This window comes from Dermochelys coriacea, chromosome 3, assembly GCF_009764565.3.
Source record: "Dermochelys coriacea isolate rDerCor1 chromosome 3, rDerCor1.pri.v4, whole genome shotgun sequence".
Taxonomy (NCBI): Eukaryota; Metazoa; Chordata; order Testudines; family Dermochelyidae; genus Dermochelys; species Dermochelys coriacea.
The window spans coordinates 184565281-184581429 of NC_050070.1; the positions used below are offsets into that span (position 1 = coordinate 184565281).

General features: G+C 50.8%; 1 long non-coding RNA gene across 1 annotated transcript in view; it reads right to left on the bottom strand.

The window, feature by feature from the left end:
• Nucleotides 1-16149, bottom strand: part of LOC122459667 — a 1177620-nt gene that overhangs the window by 436564 nt on the left and 724907 nt on the right. The gene's annotated exons all lie outside the window — the stretch shown is intronic.

Sequence of the window (16149 nt, forward strand, 5' to 3'; positions counted from 1 at the left end):
CAGGGACTTTAACACCACCCTCAAGGAGTGGGACCACTCGGGGACTGAGCACTAGGAGATTGTCGACCATCACTCCCTGGTGGACGTCTGGTGTGACCACCACCCGGACAAGGTGTCGATATTCACCTTTTTCTGGGTGGAGGGCCATCGGTTATGCCACTCCCAGTTGGACCACATTTATTTATCACGCTGTCACCTTTCACGGGCCCAATCCTCCAGCATCCGGCCGGCCATGTTCTCGGATCACCATCTGGCGACAATAACGGCCTCTCTCAGTGAAGAGAGGCCAGGGCTGGCCTATTGGCACTTTAATAACACCTTGTTGGAGGATGTGGGCTTCATGGCATCCTTCTGGGAGTTCTGGCTGGCCAGGCGAGGGCAGAGGCGTGCCTTTCCCTCGGCGCGGCGGTGGTGGGACCTGGGGAAGTTGCGCGCCTGGCTCTTCTGCCATGAGTACACGCGGGCTGTCAGTCGGTGGAGGGATGCGGTGATAGAGCAGTTGGAATAGGAGGTCTTAGAGCTGGAGAGGCATCTGGCTGCCAGCCCTGAGGATCCATCCCTCTGTGGAGCATGCCGGGAGAAGTGGGAGGAGCTCTGGGCCGTCGAGGACCATCAAGCCAGGGGTGCCTTTGTTCGATCCCACATCCATCTCCTTCGAGAGATGGATTGCGGCTCCTGCTTCTTCTACGCCCTGGAGAAAAAGAGGGGGGCTAGAAAGCACATCACCTGCTTTCTGACAGGGGACAACACCAGGGCCATCCTTAGGCATACTCAGCTGAATAGGGCACCATGAAATTTGGGGCACCAAATTGCCCCAAATTTTATGGTGGCCTAGGCAGCTGCGTGCTGCATACACAGCAGCACCAGTCCCGGTGACCAGCCCTATCCCACTGCAAGAGACAGGGCCGTCCCTAGGGGGATGGGGGGCCTGGGACAACTTCCTCCGCCCCACCTCTTACCCTTTCCTCCTGCTCCGCCCCAGCCCACCCCCATTCTGCCTCTTCCCCCGGCAACCCTGCACTCACCGGCAGCGGCAGGGAGCAGAGCAGCCCAGCACCATCCTGCTCTACTCCGCCAGCTTCCAGCCACGATGCTCCACTTCCTGCCACCAATGAGTGTGGGAAAAGGATCACCCCCCCACACTCACCGGTGGCGGGAAGCGGAGCAACACAGTCCCAGCCCTCTCCGCTTCCCTTTCCTTGGCCCCAGGGGTGTCGCTGGGGGTGAGGGGGTTGGGGAAAGGTTCCCCACCCCACAGTTCACCGGCGGCAGGAAGTGGAGAGCCATGACTGGGAGCTGGCGGAGTAGAGCAGGGTAGGGCCCTGCTGCTCGGCTTCCTGCCACTGCCAGTGAGTGCAGGGGGGGATCCCTTCCCCCAAGCCCCCTCCCCTGAGTGACACAGCTCGGGGCCGGGGCAAGGGAAGGGGAGCAGGCTGCTCCCAGCCCTCACTAATTCCCCAGGCTCCTCTGGGCCTGTGGGGCCCCCAAAAGTGCCCCCCAGCTCCTGCCTCCCAGACCCTGGGGACGTGTGATGTTATTGACTTGAACTGGGACCATATAGATCATTGTTCCAACCAAGGCTCTGTAGTGGCACCAAATCTATATAAAGGGGGTCAAATGAGGTGTCCAAGAGAAGGTTATGGTTTGCTGATTATGAATAGGCTATCTGTATATGTGTATCAGTTTTATAGTTGAAGTTATGAATATTGGCTCTATACTGTCTGTATTTCAAACTTATGCTATGCTTCTGGGTGACAACCCAGACAAGTTGGTGTCAGCTCTGCCTAGCCTGCTTGATGGCCCATTAAGGACCATCAGCTATACAGTCGACCCATTCAGAGAAGGCAGACATGCCTTGTGACTCAGCAAGATATAAAGCGACATGCCTATGGACAGAACTCTGAGGTTTTTTCCAGGCCATGTGATGGACAACTTGTCTTTGGAACAAAGAAAGAAAGACCACATGGCAAGAGAATATAAAAAGCTGCTGCAGCTCCTCCATCTTGTCTTCAATCCTGCTTCATACCTCTGGAGGGACTTTCATACAATCATAGAATATCAGTATTGGAAGGGACCTCAGGAGGTCATCTAGTCCAAACCCCTGCTCAAAGCAGGACCAATCCCCAACTAAATCATCCCAGCTAGGGCTTTGTCAAGCATGACCTTAAAAACTTCTAAGGAAGGAGATTCCACCACCTCCCTAGGTAACGCATTCCAGTGTTTCACCACCCTCCTAGTGAAAAAGTTTTTCCTAATATCCAACCTAAACCTCCCCCACAGCAACTTGAGACCATTACTCCTCGTTCTGTCATCTGCTACCACTGAGAACAGTCTAGATCCATCCTCTTTGGAATCCCCTTTCAGGTAGTTGAAAGCAGCTATCAAATCCCCCCTCATTCTTCTCTTCCGCAGACTAAACAATCCCAGTTCCCTCAGCCTCTCCTCATAAGTCATGTGTTCCAGTCCCCTAATCATCTTTGTTGCCCTCCGCTGGACACTTTCCAATTTTTCCACATCCTTCTTGCAGTGTGGGGCCCAAAACTGGACACGGTATTCCAGATGAGGCCTCACCAATGTCGAATAAAGGAGAACGATCACGTCCCTCGATCTGCTGGCAATGCCCCTACTTATACAGCCCAAAATGCCATTGGCCTTCTTGGCAACAATGGCACACTGTTGACTCATATCCAGCTTCTCATCCACTGTAACTCCCAGGTCCTTTTCTGCAGAACTGCTGCCTAGCCATTCGGTCCCTAGTCTGTAGTGGTACACAGGATTCTTCTGTCCTAAGTGCAGGACTCTGCACTTGTCCTTGTTGAACCTCATCAGATTTCTTTTGGCCCAATCCTCTCATTTATCTAGGGCCCTCTGTATCCTATCCCTACCCTCCAGCATATCTACCACTCCTCCCAGTTTAATGTCATCTGCAAACCTGCTGAGGGTGCAATCCACGCCATCCTCCAGATCATTAAGGAAGTTATTGAACAAAACCGGCCCCAGGACCGACCATGGGGCACTCCGCTTGATACCGGCTGCCAACTAGACATGGAGCCATTGATCACTACCCATTGAGCCCGACAATTTCTATCCACCTTATCGTCCATTCATCCAGCCCATTCTTCTTTAACTTGCTGGCAAGAATACTGTGGGAGACGGTGTCAAAAGCTTTGCTAAAGTCAAGGAACAACACATCCACTGCTTTCCCCTCATCCACAAAGCCAGTTATCTTGTTTTAGAAGGCAATTAGATTAGACAGGCATGACTTGCCTCGGTGAATCCATGCTGACTGTTCCTGATGACTTTCCTCTCCTCTATGTGCTTCAGAATTGATTCCTTGAGGACCTGCTCCATGATTTTTCCAGGGACTGAGGTGAGGCTGACTGGCCTGTAGTTCCCAGGATCCTCCTTCTTCCCTTTTTTAAAGATGGGCACTACATTGGCCTTTTTCCAGTCATCCGGGACCTTCCCCGATGGCCATGAGTTTTCAAAGATAATGGCCAATGGCTCTGTAATCACATCCGCCAACTCCTTTAGCACTCTTGGATGCAGCGTATCCAGCCCCAGGGACTTGTGCTCGTCCAGCTTTTCTAAATAGTCCCGAACCACTTCTTTCTTCACAGAGGACTGGTCACCTCCTCACCATGCTGTGCTGCCCCGTGCAGCAGTCTGGGAGCTGACCTTGTTTGTGAAGACAGAGGCAAAAAAATCATTGAGTACATTAGCTTTTTCCACATCCTCTGTCACTAGGTTGCCTCCCTCATTAGTAAGGGGCCCACACTTTCCTTCACGTTCTTCTTGTTGCTAACATAACAGAAGAAACCCTTCTTGTTACTCTTAACTTCTCTTGCTAGCTGCACCTCCAGATGTGATTTGGCCTTCCTGATTTCACTCCTGCATGCCTGAGCAATATTTTTATACTCCTCCCTGTTCATTTGTCCAATCTTCCACTTCTTGTAAGCTTCTTTTTTGTATTTAAGATCGGCAAGGATTTCACTGTTAAGCCAAGCTGGTCGCCTGCCATATTTACTATTCTTTCTACACATCGGGATGGTTTGTCCCTCAATAAGGATTCTTTAAAATTCAGCCAGCTCTCCTGGACTCCTATCCCCCTCATGTTATTCTCCCAGGGGATCATGCCCATTAGTTCCCTGAGGTTGTCAAAGTCTGCTTTTCTGAAGTCCAGGGTCTATATTCTGCTGCTCTCCTTTCTTCCCTGCGTCAGGATCCTGAACTCAGCCATCTCATGGTCACTGCCTCCCAGGTCCCATCCACTTTTGCTTCCCCTACTAATTCTTCCCAGTTTGTGAGCAGCAGGTCAAGAAGAGCTCTGCCCCTAGTTGATTCCTCCAGCACTTGCACCAGGAAATTATCCCCTACACGTTCCAAAAACTTCCTGGATAGTCTGTGCACCGCTGTATTGCTCTCCCAGCATGAGAACCAGGGCCTGTGATCTAGTAACTTCCGTTAGTTGCCGGAAGAAAGCCTAGTCCACCTCATCCCCCGATCCAGTGGTCTATAGCAGACTCCCAACGCGACATCACCCTTGTTGCTCATGCTTCTAAACTTAATCCAGAGACACTCAGGTTTTTCTGCAGTTTCATACCTGAGGTCTGAGCAGTCATACTGCTCTCTTACATACAATGCAACTCCTCCACCTTTTCTGCCCTGTCTCTCCTTCCTGAACAGTTTATATCCATCCATGACAGTACTCCAGTCATAGAATCATAGAATCATAGAATATCAGGGTTGGAAGGGACCCCAGAAGGTCATCTAGTCCAACCCCCTGCTCAAAGCAGGACCAAGTCCCAGTTAAATCATCCTAGCCAGGGCTTTGTCAAGCCTGACCTTAAAAACCTCTAAGGAAGGAGATTCTACCACCTCCCTAGGTAACGCATTCCAGTGTTTCACCACCCTCTTAGTGAAAAAGTTTTTCCTAATATCCAATCTAAACCTCCCCCATTGCAACTTGAGACCATTACTCCTCGTTCTGTCATCTGCTACCATTGAGAACAGTCTAGAGCCATCCTTTTTGAAACCCCCTTTCAGGTAGTTGAAAGCAGCTATCAAATCCCCCCTCATTCTTCTCTTCTGCAGACTAAACAATCCCAGCTCCCTCAGCCTCTCCTCATAAGTCATGTGCTCTAGACCCCTAATCATTTTTGTTGCCCTTCGCTGTACTCTTTCCAATTTATCCACATCCTTCTTGTAGTGTGGGGCCCAAAACTGGACACAGTACTCCAGATGAGGCCTCACCAGTGTCGAATAGAGGGGAACGATCACGTCCCTCGATCTGCTCGCTATGCCCCTACTTATACATCCCAAAATGCCATTGGCCTTCTTGGCAACAAGGGCACACTGCTGACTCATATCCAGCTTCTCGTCCACTGTCACCCCTAGGTCCTTTTCCGCGGAACTGCTGCCGAGCCATTCGGTCCCTAGTCTGTAGCGGTGCATTGGATTCTTCCATCCTAAGTGCAGGACCCTGCACTTATCCTTATTGAACCTCATTAGATTTCTTTTGGCCCAATCCTCCAATTTGTCTAGGTCCTTCTGTATCCTATCCCTCCCCTCCAGCGTATCTACCACTCCTCCCAGTTTAGTATCATCCGCAAATTTGCTGAGAGTGCAATCCACACCATCCTCCAGATCATTTATGAAGATATTGAACAAAACGGGCCCCAGGACCGACCCCTGGGGCACTCCACTTGACACCGGCTGCCAACTAGACATGGAGCCATTGATCACTACCCGTTGAGCCCGACAATCTAGCCAGCTTTCTACCCACCTTATAGTGCATTCATCCGGCCCATACTTCCTTAACTTGCTGACAAGAATGCTGTGGGAGACCGTGTCAAAAGCTTTGCTAAAGTCAAGAAACAATACATCCACTGCTTTCCCTTCATCCACAGAACCAGTAATCTCATCATAAAAGGCGATTAGATTAGTCAGGCATGACCTTCCCTTGGTGAATCCATGCTGACTGTTCCTGATCACTTTCCTCTCCTCTAAGTGCTTCAGGATTGATTCTTTGAGGACCTGCTCCATGATTTTTCCAGGGACTGAGGTGAGGCTGACTGGCCTGTAGTTCCCAGGATCCTCCTTCTTCCCTTTTTTAAAGATGGGCACTACATTAGCCTTTTTCCAGTCATCCGGGACTTCCCCCGTTCGCCACGAGTTTTCAAAGATAATGGCCAAGGGCTCTGCAATCACAGCCGCCAATTCCTTCAGCACTCTCGGATGCAATTCGTCCGGCCCCATGGACTTGTGCACGTCCAGCTTTTCTAAATAGTCCCTAACCACCTCTATCTCTACAGAGGGCTGGCCATCTCTTCCCCATTTTGTGATGCCCAGCACAGCAGTCTGGGAGCTGACCTTGTTAGTGAAAACAGAGGCAAAAAAAGCATTGAGTACATTAGCTTTTTCCACATCCTCTGTCACTAGCTTGCCTCCCTCATTCAGTAAGGGGCCCACACTTTCCTTGGCTTTCTTCTTGTTGCCAACATACCTGAAGAAACCCTTCTTGTTACTCTTGACATCTCTTGCTAGCTGCAGCTCCAGGTGCGATTTGGCCCTCCTGATATCTTTCCTACATGCCCGAGCAATATTTTTATACTCTTCCCTGGTCATATGTCCAACCTTCCACTTCTTGTAAGCTTCTTTTTTATGTTTAAGATCCGCTAGGATTTCACCATTAAGCCAAGCTGGTCGCCTGCCATATTTACTATTCTTTCGACTCATCGGGATGGTTTGTCCCTGTAACCTCAACAGGGATTCCTTGAAATACAGCCAGCTCTCCTGGACTCCCTTCCCTTTCATGTTAGTCCCCCAGGGGATCCTGGCCATCTGTTCCCTGAGGGAGTCAAAGTCTGCTTTCCTGAAGTCCAGGGTCCGTATCCTGCTGCTTACCTTTCTTCCCTGCGTCAGGATCCTGAACTCAACCAACTCATGGTCACTGCCTCCCAGATTCCCATCCACTTTTGCTTCCCCCACTAATTCTACCCGGTTTGTGAGCAGCAGGTCAAGAAAAGCGCTCCCCCTAGTTGGCTCCCCTAGCACTTGCACCAGGAAATTGTCCCCTACGCTTTCCAAAAACTTCCTGGATTGTCTATGCACCGCTGTATTGCTCTCCCAGCAGATATCAGGAAAATTAAAGTCACCCATGAGAATCAGGGCATGCGATCTAGTAGCTTCCGTGAGTTGCCGGAAGAAAGCCTCATCCACCTCATCCCCCTGGTCCGGTGGTCTATAGCAGACTCCCACCATGACATCACTCTTGTTGCACACACTTCTAAACTTAATCCAGAGACACTCAGGTTTTTCCACAGTTTCGTACCGGAGCTCTGAGCAGTCATACTGCTCCCTTACATACAGTGCTACTCCCCCACCTTTTCTGCCCTGCCTGTCCTTCCTGAACAGTTTATAACCATCCATGACTGTACTCCAGTCATGTGAGTTATCCCACCAAGTCTCTGTTATTCCAATCACGTCATAATTCCTTGACATCACCAGGACCTCCAGTTCTCCCTGCTTGTTTCCAAGGCTTTGTGCATTTGTATATAAGCACTTGAGATAACCTGTTGATCGCCCCTCATTCCCAGTATGAGGCAGGAGCCCTCCCCTCACAGACATTCCTGCCTGTGCTTCCTCCCGGTATCCCGCTTTCCCACTTACCTCAGGGCTTTGGTCTCCTTCCCCCGGTGAACCTAGTTTAAAGCCCTCCTCACTAGGTTAGCCAGCCTGCTGGCAAAGATGTTCTTCCCTCTCTTCGTAAGATGGAGCCCGTCTCTGCCCAGCACTCCTCCTTCATGGAACACCATCCCATGGTCAAAGAATCCAAAGCCTTCACTCCGACACCACCTGCGTAGCCATTCGTTGACCTCCACGATTCGACGGTCCCTACCCAGGCCTTTTCCTTCCACGGGGAGGATGGACGAGAACACCACTTGCGCCTCCAACTCCTTTATCCTTCTTCCCAGAGCCACGTAGTCCGCAGTGATCCGCTCAAGGTCATTCTTGGCAGTATCATTGGTGCCCACGTGGAGAAGCAGGAAGGGGTAGCGATCCGAGGGCTTGATGAGTCTCGGCAGTCTCTCCGTCACATCACGAATCTTAGCCCCTGGCAAGCAGCAGACTTCTCGGTTTTCCCGGTCAGGGCGGCAGATAGATGACTCAGTCCCCCGGAGGAGAGAGTCCCCGACCACCACCACCCGCCTTCTCCTCTTGGGAGTGGTGGTCGTGGAACCCCCAACCTCAGGACATCGCATCTCATGCCTCCCAACCAGCGGAGTCTCCTTCTGCTTTCTCCCCCCAGACATATCATCTGGTCCACTCTCCGCAATGGTACCTGTGGAGAGAACATGAAAGCGGTTAGTTACCTGTGTCTGTGTTACTGGAACCCGGACATTCCGCTTACCTCTTCTGGAGGTCACATGTTGCCAAGCTTCTTCACTGGCCTCTTGGCTCCTCTGTGCAACCTGCTCTATATCTTTAGAGCTTTGTGCCCCTAGAAGCCTATCCTGAGTTTGGTCCAGAAAATCCTCAGTCTCTCGTATACAACGCAGGGTCGTTACCTGTTGCTCCAGACCTTCAATCTTCTCTTCCAATATGGAGACCAGCTTGCACTTTGTACAGACAAAGTCGCTTCTGTCCTGTGGAAGAAAGACAAACATGGCACATCCAGTGCAGGTCACAACAGCTGAACCCCCCCCTTCCATATCACCTACCTACTATGAGCTTCCTCAGAGACGTTGGCAAGATGTAAGCCTCACTGGGCTCACTCCAGGCGAACTCCCAGGCAAACTCCTGCTGTGAGCTGCTCTGCTGTCCCCGCTGCTCAGCTGGTTCGCTGCCGCTCAGTCATTGTACCAGTCATGTCATCCCATCAAGTCTCTGTTATTCCAATCACATCATAATTCCTTGACTGTGCCAGGACTTCCTCCCTGCTTGTTTCCCAGGCTTTTTGCATTTGTGTATAGGCACTTGAGATAACTTGCTGTTTATCCTGTTTTCTTAGTATGAGGCAGGAGCCCTCCCCTCCTGCACGCTCCTGCTTGTGATTCTTCCCGGTATCCCACTTCCACTTACCTCAGGGCTTTGGTCTCCTTCCCCCAGTGAACCTAGTTTAAAGCCCTCCTCACTAGGTTAGCCAGCCTGCTTGCAAAGATGCTCTTCCCTCTCTTTGTTAGGTGGAGCCCGTCTCTGCCTAGCACTCCTCCTTCATTCCCATGGTCAAAGAATCCAATGCCTTCTCTCCGACACCACCTGCGTAGCCATTCGTTGACTTCGACGAATCAACGATCTCTACCCAGGCCTTTTCCTTCTACGGGGAGGATGGATGAGAACACCACTTGCACCTCAAACTCCTTTATCCTTGTTCCAGGAGCCATGTAGTCTGCAGTGATCCACTCAAGGTCATTCTTGGCAGTATCATTGGTGCCCACACGGAGAAGCAGGAAGGAGTAGCAATCTCAGGGCTTCATGAGTCTTGGCAGTCTCTCTGTCAGATCATGAATCCTAGCTCCTGGCAAGCAGCAGACTTCTTGGTTTTCCTGGTCGGGGTGGCAGATAGATGACTCAGTTCCCCTGAGGAGAGAGTCCCAGACCACCACCACCCGCCTCCTCCTCTTGGGAGTGGTGGTTGTGAAACCCCCATCCCTAGGACAATGCATCTCATGCCTTCCAATCAGCGGAGTCTCCTTCTGTTCCCTTCCCTCAGATGTATCATCTCATCCACTCTCCACATTAGTTCTTGTGGAGAGAACATGAAAACAGTTGCTTACCTGTATCTGTACTGCTGGTACATGGATGCTCCCCTTTCTTCTTCTGGAGGTCACATGCTGCCAAATTTCTTCACCGTCCTTCTGTCCCCGCTGCGCAGCCTCCACTGAATCTTCAGAACATTGTACCAGATTTTGCTACAGTGAAGCTTTGAATCAAGGACTGAAAGACTCATCCCAGCTGTGGATGTACTCCAGAGATTTGATTTGAACCTGCAGTTTATTCTACCACTGCTGCAAGCCTGAACCAAGAACTTTGCCATTACTGTATGTAATTGATTCCATTGAACCAATTCTAGCTCTCATCTATATCTTTTTCTTTTTATGAATAAACCTTTAGAATTTAGATTCTAAAGGATTGGCAACATTATTTGTGGGTAAGATCTAACTTGTATATTGACCTGGGTCTGGGGCTTGGTCCTTTGGGATCGAGAGACTCTTTTTTCTTTTACTGGGGTACTTGTTTTCATAACCATTTGTCCCCATAACGAGTGGCACTGGTGGTGATACTGGGAAACTGGAGTGTCTAAGGGAATTGCTTGTGTGACTTGCAGAGCGACCTATACAAATGACAGGATTGGGCCAAAGGAAATCTGATGAGGTTCAACAAGGACAAGTGCAGAGTCCTGCACTTAGGACAGAAGAATCCCATGCACTGCCACAGAGTAGGGACCGAATGGCTAGGCAGCAATTCCGCAGAAAAGGACCTAGGGGTTACAGTGGACGAGAAGCTGGATATGAATCAACAGTGTGCCATTGTTGCCAAGAAGGCCAATGGCATTTTAGGCTGTATAAGTAGGGGCATTGCCAGCAGATCGAGGGACCAGATCATTCCCCTTTATTCAACATTGGTGAGGCCTCACCTGGAGTTCTGTGTCCAGTTTTGGGCCCCACACTGCAAGAAGGATGTGAAAAAATTGGAAAACGTCCAGCAGAGGGCAACAAAAATGATTAGGGGACTGGAACACATGACTTATGAGGAGAGGCTGAGAGAACTTGGATTGTTTAGTCTTAGGAAGAGAAGAATGAGGGGGGATTTGATAGCTGATTTTAACTACCTGAAAGGGGGTTCCAAAGAGGATGGATCTAGACTGTTCTCAGTGGTAGCAGATGACAGAACGAGGAGTAATGGTCTCAAGTTGCTGTGGGGGAGGTTTAGGTTGGATATTAGGAAAAACTTTTTCACTAGGAGGGTGGTGAAACACTGGAATGCGTTACCTAGGGAGGTGGTGGAATCTCCTTCCTTAGAAGTTTTTAAGGTCATGCTTGACAAAGCCCTAGCTGGGATGATTTAGTTGGGGATTGGTCCTGCTTTGAGCAGGGGTTTGGACTAGATGACTTCCTGAGGTCCCTTCCAACCCTGATATTCTATGACTTGTGGTTAAATAGTGGGGTAAAACCAAGTCTTCTCTGTTTGGCTGGTTTGGTTTGCCTTAGTGTGCATAGAAACCTCTAACTGCCCTGCTTTAAGCAATTTGTCCTGAATTGGCTCTCTCAGTTGGTTCCCGCCAGAACCAGCATCGTTACAGAAGGGAGGCTTGGGGGGTGCGTAGGGCATCCAAATGGCTAGGGACGGCCCTGGACGGCACCCCTCTCATGGATCCAGAGGAGATGTGTGGGAGGGCCAGGGCTTTCTACATGAGCCTTGTCTCCCCAGATCTGACCAGTCCTGTTGCTTGCAGAGTGCTCTGGGATGGACTCCCGATGGTCAGCGCGGGCGACCAGGACCGGCTACAGCTGCCTCTCACTCTGACCGAGTTCTCGGATGCCCTCCAGTGCATGCCCACCAATAAATTCCCAGGCATGGACCGTGGAGTTCTACTGCATGTTCTGGGACATCCTGGGCTCAGACCTTGTCACCGTCTGGGCCAAGTCTTTGGAGAGCAGGGTCCTCCCCATGTCGTGCAGGCAAGCCATGCTCGCCTTGCTTCCAAAGAAGGGGGACCTCCGCAACTTTTGGAATTGGCGTCCAGTCTTGCTCCTTAGCACGGACTATAAGGTTGTAGTGAAGGCCATCTTGCTGCGGCTGGGGTCCGTGCTGGCAGATGTGGTCCACCCCGACCAAACCTACACCATCCCGGCCCAGACCATCTTTGATAATCTGTATTTGGTCTGGGATCTCTTGGAGCTGGGGTGTAAGGATGGTCTGTTGTTCGCCCTTCTGTCCCTGGATCAGGAGAAGGGGTTCGACAGGGTGGACCATGGGTATCTCCTAGGCACTCTGTGGGCTTTCAGCTTCAGTTTGTGGGTTTTTTCCAGGTGCTGTATTCCTCCACAAAATGTCTGGTCAGGCTCAACCAGACCGTGACTGAACTGGTGAGCTTCAGGCATGGGATGCATCGGGTGTCCGCTGTCAGGCCAGCTGTACGCTCTGGCTTCTGTCTCCTCCATCGGAGGCTGATGGGGTTGGTGACCCGTGAGCCAGAGTTGTAGTTGGTCTGTCAGCATACACCAAAGACGTGCTCTTTGTGGTCCAGGACCCGGGCGACCGGGTGCGGCTGGAGGCTTGCAAGGCCATCTACTCGGCAGCCTCATCTGCCTGGGTCAACTGCGTCAAGAGCTCTGGCCTGGTGGTAGCAGACGAGCTCTCTCCCACCCGCGCTTCAAGCCATCTGGTGGAGCGCGGGTCTAGTGCTCTATCTTGGCGTTTACCTTTCTGCCATGCATCCTTCTCTGCCGGACAACTGGCTGGAGTGAGAGGGCAGAGTGTCAGAGCAGCTGCAAAGGTGGATGGGACTACTCCGGTGCCTCTCCCTCTGAGGGAGGGCACTGGTGCTCAATCAATTAGTCCTGTCCATGCCCTGTCACCTACTCAACACCCTGATCCCAGCCTGTTAAGGTTCCTTCCCCACTCTGAACTCTAGGGTACAGATGTGGGGACCCGCATGAAAGACCCCCTAAGTTTATTCTTACCAGCTTAGGTTGAAAACTTCCCCAAGGTACAAACTTTGCCTTGTCCTTGAACAGTATGCTGCCACCACCAAGCATTTTAAACAAAGAACAGGGAAAGAGATTACTTGGATACATCTTCCTGCAAAATATCCCCCCAAGCCCTACACCCCCTTAAATGGGGAGGCTTGAGAATAATATCCTAACCCATTTGTTATAAAATCATCAAAGATCCAAACTCCTGGATCTTGGAACAATGGAAAAATCAGTCAGTTTCTTAAAAGAAGGATTTTATTTTAAAAGAAAGGTAAAAATCATCTCTGTAAAATCAGTATGGAAAATACTTTACAGGGTATTCAGATTCAAAACACAGAGGATCCCCCTCTGGGCAAAACCTTAAACTTACAGAAAACAGGAATAAACCTCCCTCTTAACACAGGGAAAATTCACATAAAACAAAAGATAAACTAATTTGCCTTGCCTGTCATACCTATAGTGGTTGCAATATTGGAGACTTGGATTAGGATGGGTTGGAGAAGATGGATTTCTGTCTGGCCTCTCTCAGTCCCAAGAGAGAACAACCACGTAAACAAAGAGCACAAACAAAAGCCGCCCCCACCCCCAAGATTTGAAAGTATCTTGTCCCCTTATTGGTCCTTTGGGTCAGGTGCCAGCCAGGTTAGCTGAACTTCTTAACCCTTTACAGGTAACAGGATGTTGCCTCTGGCCAGGAGGGATTTTATAGCACTGTATACAGAAAGGTGGTTACCCTTCCCTTTATATTTATGACATGGCCCCAGGTTTCCTGGCTGATATCCAGGGACTGGTTCTGGGGTTCCTTTGGCCAGGACTGCACTGGGTCTCTGCAGCGGTCCTCCACCTGCCCCTGGAGGAGGGAGGGCAGGGCCTGAAATGCCTGCACACTCAGGTCCATGTCTTCCGCCTCCAGGCCCTGCAGAGGCTTCTTTTTGGTGCAGGTAGTCCAGCATGGAGCGTACTGGCACATGCCTTCCTGTGCTGCTTCCGAGGACTCCAATACAACCGGCAGCTCCTTTATGTCCATCCAAGAGGCCTTCCACGAGACCCCTCCGGGCTGCCGGTCTTCTACCAGGACCTCCTCTGGATGTGGAAACTGGTCTCGGCGACCAGGTCCATGGCAGCCACTGAGGGGGTGGATCTCCTCGCGGAGCCCCTGCTACACAACCCCCAGCTCTGTGTGGAGGTGGTGGAGTCCCACTCGGTGCAACAGAAGCTGGTCCTGGCAGAAGTCACCAGACTCAGAGACCTCCTGTACTAGGACCGGGGAGACTGGCTGGATCCCCTGACACCCACTCAGCGCATGGGGCTCTCCGGCCCTCGTACTCTCTGGCATGTTCTTCAGGAGATGAGGGCCGCTTTACCACCTGCTGCTCGGGCCTACCTTGACCGAGTCCTTGAGAAGGTGTCCCCTGCCCACCCTACACCCCAGGCTCTCCATACATTTTTATCGGGCCATCCCACCACTTCACTATGAGCTGGCTGCACGAAATCTGGTCATTTTTGGACTGTGCCAAGGAAACATCTGTATACACTCATGCTCCACACCTTTCACATCCTCACTCTCACATCCAGCCCTGACACAAAATGGCTGGACCTTCTACCACCTCTGGAGGGCGAGGTACCTTGGTGGGCCAGCCTATACTCCACCTTGGTCCCAACGCCCGCCGGGGATATCAGTTGGCGGCTCCTTCACGGAGCTATGAGCACAGGTGTGTTCTTAGCATGGTTCACCCCCATCCCGGACACCTGCCCCATTTGTGGCCTGAGGGAGAGCCTGGCACATGTGTACCTGGAGTACGCCAGGTTGCAGCCCCTATTCTGCCTCCTCCAGAATGTCCAGCTGAGATTCTGGCTGCACTTCTCCCCCCACTTGTTTATATTTGCACACCCTATCTGTGGCCCCACTAAGTCACAGGACCTCCTCATCAACCTCCTCTTGGCCCTAGCCAAAGTAGCCATCTACACCCCCAGGAGGAGGATGTTAGATGAGGGGGTGCTCTGGGACTGTGGGACCTATTTCCCCTCTTCCCTGGTCTCTCACATCCAGGCAGAATTCCTCTTGGCAGCATCTACTAGCTCCCTTGATGCCTTTGAGGAGCAATGGGTGCTGTCCAGGGTTCTCTGCTTGGTGTCTCCATCAGGTTCCCTTCATTTAGCCCTGTGACCTCACTCCAATCCCTGTTATATCTTTAGTTGTCCCCCCCGTAATTAATTGAGATCCTGGACTTTATGGATCCTCCCCTTAGACTGGGGGATGTCCTTGAGCAAGATCCCAACAGGATCACTCTCCTGTAGCCAGCTGGCCTGACCCTGTCACAGAACGTAATTCCTGTAACCACATGAATTTTGTTGCATATTCCTAACTTGTGTGTCAAAGAGAATTTAAAACTTGTCTGCAAAAGACACTAGTCTCCTTACGCTGGATAAAGCTTGTATTAAACAGGTGGGACATTCTGTGAGGCCTAAGAGTTGGCCTCTCAGACCACTAGAAGAAACAGATTCCCCCAATGATGACCTTCTACCTCCCCTAAGGGGACACAGTACAAATTAAGTGCATCAGCAGCAGGAATAAGTCAGCTCACTTCAAATTTCCCAAGTTTGGAGTTTTGGTTTCTCCATTCTTTAGCTAGGATTTTTCCTGTCATGTCTCCCCTTCTAACCCTTCAACCCCCCCACTCCTCCCAGCACCACTGCACACCCCAGTGAGCTATCTGAATCTCTTCCAAGGGGTGGAGATCCTGCCATTCTCCCTGGTATCTCCTGTCTGCATGAAGAAGCTCAGAGCAGGATGAGGAGGCAGTAGAAACAGGAGAGGAAGAGAGAGGCCTATTACTAGGCTGTAGCACACTCTTCTTGGTATCAAAAGTATCATTCTGTTTTAAACAAATCCTGCTCACTACTGCTGACAGCTCGTCTGGAGAAGGCAGAAGAGTAAGAAGGAGATGTTTCCTACTGTCTCCCAGTGATAGTGTAGTCTTCACCATTCTCCTCTCAAAAGTAAGATAGAGAGTATGGCTAGCCATGTGAGTGTTGTGCCCGAAGCTGCATGAGATAGTACCATGTTAATCAGGAGATCTTGAGTCATCTCAGAAGAGTCATCGTCTTCATGAACAAGGAAATCATCCAGATCAATAAGACTTAGCAGCTCCAGCACCAGGTTCCAGAAAAATACAATAAACTCAAGCAAGAGGCAAATGTGCAGTGGAGTGGTGTAACAGAATACTGGGCTTTGAGACATACACATACGCCCCAGGCACCCTATTATGGCCCTTTAACATTGGGAGATGTAGTTATTCATCACAAGTCTGCTCCTAGTCACGTGCTTTGCAGACGTTACATATCAGGCATCTTACAAGAGTAACAGACAGGCGAGACCCAGGGTCAGGGAAGGTGCTCGTTACAACTGCCATGCAAGAGACCTGATCTGGCTGTGAATACAGCTCAG